A 4,107-nucleotide genomic window follows, 5' to 3' on the forward strand; every position below is an offset into this window, starting at 1 on the left:
TGTGCATAATTTCTATTCTACTTGTATTGGGAGTGATGGAGGAAACAGGAAAAATATCTGCATCTGTGTATCCAACTGAAAACTAATGGTTCTGCAGTCAAAGGTGGACATACTCTTTCCTTGGGCGAATCGATGACTAGAAATCAGACAATAATTTCGACAAATTGAATTGGGATTTTTCAGCCCGGATGGTACGAGTAACTGGTAAATTGCCATCTGGTATGCCAATATAACAATGAAGACGATTGTTTGGATGGCCAACAGGGAGACTTCGGCGAGAGAATGTCCAGGCGTTTTGAAGCTTTCAGGAGATGGTGATGATCTTGGACTGTTTGACGCAACGGGTGCGTCTCTTTGGTCTGCCAAGGTGACCAAGAAGCCTTCTCAGGCTGTTTTACTAGATTCTGGTAATTTTGTGATGTTCAGTGATGCCAACAAATCTGAAGCTGTTTGGCAGAGTTTCGACTATCCCGTGGACACCTTGTTTTGAGATCGCGTTAGGCACTGCAAGAGGGTTACTTTATCTCCGTGATGAATGTAGAGATTGCGTCATTCACTGCGATGTCAAGCCTAAAAATATTCTTTTGGATAGTGATTTTACACCCAAGTTAGAGGATTTTGGATTAACAAAGCTTGTGGGTAGAGATTTCTGCCGTGTCCTGACCACAAACAGAGGAACAAGAGGATACTTACCTCCCGAGTGGATCTTTGGTCTTCCCATTACACCAAAGGTTGATGTCTACAGTTTTGGTATGACGCTCTTGGAAATCATTTCTGGCCGAAGAAATCTGGCTTTAAATGTTCAAGACTCGAGTATATATTACTTTCCTTCATGGGCTGCATCTCAAATTTACAATGGCGACACAATTAATATTGTCAAGGAAAGTATTGCAGAAGACGGAGAAATTGAAGAGGTGAGAAGAGCAACTATTGTAGGGTTGTTATACATTCAAAAGGATGAGGAACTGAGGCGAGCATAAGACAAGTCGTGCTAACGTTGGAAGGGAAGATGCAAACACAAATTTCACAGATTTAGTACTACGCCCTCATGGACAAGCAAGTACACCAAACAAACACTAGTAGCAATAGTGATATATAATGTTCATAGGTTTCAACACTTGTGGAAGACACCAAAAATGTTGATAGTTTTTCAACACTTATGGAAGACACCGAAAATGTTCATAGTTTTTCAACACTTGTGGAAGACACCAAAAAATTTCATAGTTTTTCGACACTTGTGGAAGACACCAAAATTAGAGTTGCATTGTCTTACATACAGCCAACGATTTTGCAACCACGAGTTTAGACAGTGATCTAAGAGAACACTTGTTTTTTCTCCTAAACGTTATAAAAAGTTGTGTACAAATAATTAAACTTGTGGCTGGATAGTCACTACTCCATATAATAATAATATGAAATGCTTTACCTTTTCAAGGTTGTGAAAGATTAATCGTTGACTATTATATGTACTTTGGATTGTTGTTGTCACTATATAGTATTGTCAAACATCTATTAAATGAATAGTAGATTATAAAATATTTAATTTTGTAATGATAATAGATGGTGGCTTTTTTTTTACATTCTAACTTTTTATAAAAATATTAATTGGTAGCATTTTTCTAGATCATATAAGATAAATATATTTGTCTATTTAATTTATAGTCTTTTTAATCTATTTAATCTTCTCAAACTAGCTTCTTGGTTTGACATAGCACTTTCTCCGAACTTATCTTCTTTCTTTTTTCCTCTATATTTTATTTATTTTTATCAATGATGATAGTTTTTGAAGAAGACATGTATTATAGAATTCTATTTTGGAGATAGGTAAAAGGTTTTTTGTAGAGTTCAATATGGATAGTTTCCTAAAATATTAATGAGATTGTGGTCATTGATTACTATGCTTATAAGGAATTAAGGCAAAATTATGGATCTTAGGATTATTTTTTAGAATAAATTTTAGAGCCTATGATATGAATGTTCACGAGTGAAAGATATAGAATTCAACTCAAAACTACACCTTTACAATGTTCAGCCTTTTAGATCATGAGGTAGCTTAATACAAAACTACTTGATTCTATATTTGGTTCTTTAAAAACATCCTCTAAAATTTTTGCACTTTATGTATTCAACAAGTCTTTCGTTCTAAGCTGAGGTCACTTTACACTATGTAAAATGTAAGGTTTTGATAGTGTTGTTGTAGGAACAATATAATAACAAGGGAATGTTAATGTAAATATTACGTGTTCCATAATTACATAAAGGTGATGGTAAGTAAATAATAATTACATATGGTTTTTTTTTCTCACATTGACTAACGCATAGGACACATAGAAATAAGGGACATCAAAATATGATCTCCAATCACTCAAAGAAATACAAGATTAGGTGTAACTCATTGTATAGTTCTCTTGAGATCTTTTATAGTGTAATATAATTTTAAATGATATAAATTTTTTATTTGCATAGTTCTATTTTTATGATATAGCCATTAATGTGGTAATTAAGATGGTAATGTTACAATCCTTCAAAATGCTAATGTCCATATTACATGCTAAATGGATTTGAGGTGCAAAATTGAACTAAACATGACGTTATAAAAAAATTTCATGAAGTCTAAATAAGTTCCACAATTATAAAGGAAAACACAAAAAATAGTAGACATTGGAAATGGTGTCTCTAGTAGGAAGAAGAATGGGAAAAATTCGTAAGTTTCTTTCAAGACCCCAAGTCCCAAAAATACAACAAAACCTTGAAAAAGAGCCAAAAGGAAAATGAAACCATTAAAAGACTAGAAAGAGATGATGAGAAAGACCATCTTTGGAACAATCACGGGTCATAGAAATTTCAAGAAAGTTGGCATGCAGAACAATAATGTTTGTGTAGAAATGAAGAGCACAGAGGATGTTCTTAATTGGACTAAGGATCTCAAGTACCTAGTTGAAGACTATGAGACCATTAAACATTCCCATCTTTTTCAAGCCTTGATTTCCTTTCTTGTCTATTTTGATGAACACCACATTTACTGTAGTACTTTTATGGGACACAGTTTAATTTTGGGACACAATTTAAATATTGTTATGTTTAAACTGGTTTATGTTAATTTCTAGTACTCAAAGACTCATTTATCTTTCAAGATTATCAACAAGTTGTTGGCTAATAAATTAGACTCTAGTATTAGTTGTACTTTGGTTTTCTATTAAGTTTTTGTTTGTGGAGCTTCTTTAATAGTTTGATGGTCTTTTCTATTTGTTGGTTGTAATGGCCTAGAGCTAGAAAAGTTCTTTGTTCTTCTTGTTTTTAGGATTCATGACCCTTTTTCCTGCCTCCTTTAATCAAAAACATTTATGCTAGCCATCTCTTAGAGGAATTAAATGTATAAAAAATAAAAATAATTGAATTTATATAATGTTGGTTTCTTGTGTGAATTAATAGAAAGTAAGATAAATGATATTTTATAAATTAATATTTAAAAGTAAGATAAATGATATTTTATAATCAATTATATTTTACTTTTTACAATCATTTTTTGTGGTATTTTAAAAGTTGTATGTGTTGTGAGCATCATCTAGATGTAATGAGTGGTAAGTGTTCCATTCATTATTACAAGAGATGGGTTCTTATGATTCACTACTTATGAGAATTGGACAAATGAATTTAACTTGAAACTACATGGTTGAATCATAATAGTAATATCACAATTTAACTTCTTATGATAAATACCTCATATTTATTAATTGACAAGCTAAATGAGCTCTATATTGAATGTTTCATAAGACACAACACTTGTTGAAAGTTTTGAAAACAAGATAACAACTAAGTGGACCTAACCTTGGAGAAAAATATTTACTTAAGCATGCTTAAGGAGGAGAAATACAAGAATTGGTGACCTCCCAGGAACCCTAGGTGCTTCACCCCTATGCGATGAGTGTTCTATACATTTTCATGAGAAATAAATTCTTGTTAATCACTATGCGCAAAATAGTTCTCAATGAATTTGATTCAAAAACTACACAATTGAATCGTAATAGCATTATTACAAGTTAGTGGAATAGATACAATAGTAATCTAGAAACTAATAATTGATCTAATAAAATCTACCACCAAACA

At 32.2% G+C, this 4,107-nt stretch overlaps 1 pseudogene; it reads left to right on the top strand.

Annotated features, from left to right (window-relative positions):
* The first annotated feature begins 235 nt into the window (after positions 1-235).
* LOC149554108 (G-type lectin S-receptor-like serine/threonine-protein kinase SD2-2 pseudogene) lies at positions 236-980 on the top strand (annotated as a pseudogene).
* Positions 981-4,107: the final 3,127 nt, after the last annotated feature.

The sequence above is a fragment of the Cupressus sempervirens genome, chromosome 6, assembly GCF_028749045.1.
Source record: "Cupressus sempervirens isolate cs-2001-9-10 chromosome 6, ASM2874904v1, whole genome shotgun sequence".
NCBI classification, from domain to species: Eukaryota; Viridiplantae; Streptophyta; class Pinopsida; order Cupressales; family Cupressaceae; genus Cupressus; species Cupressus sempervirens.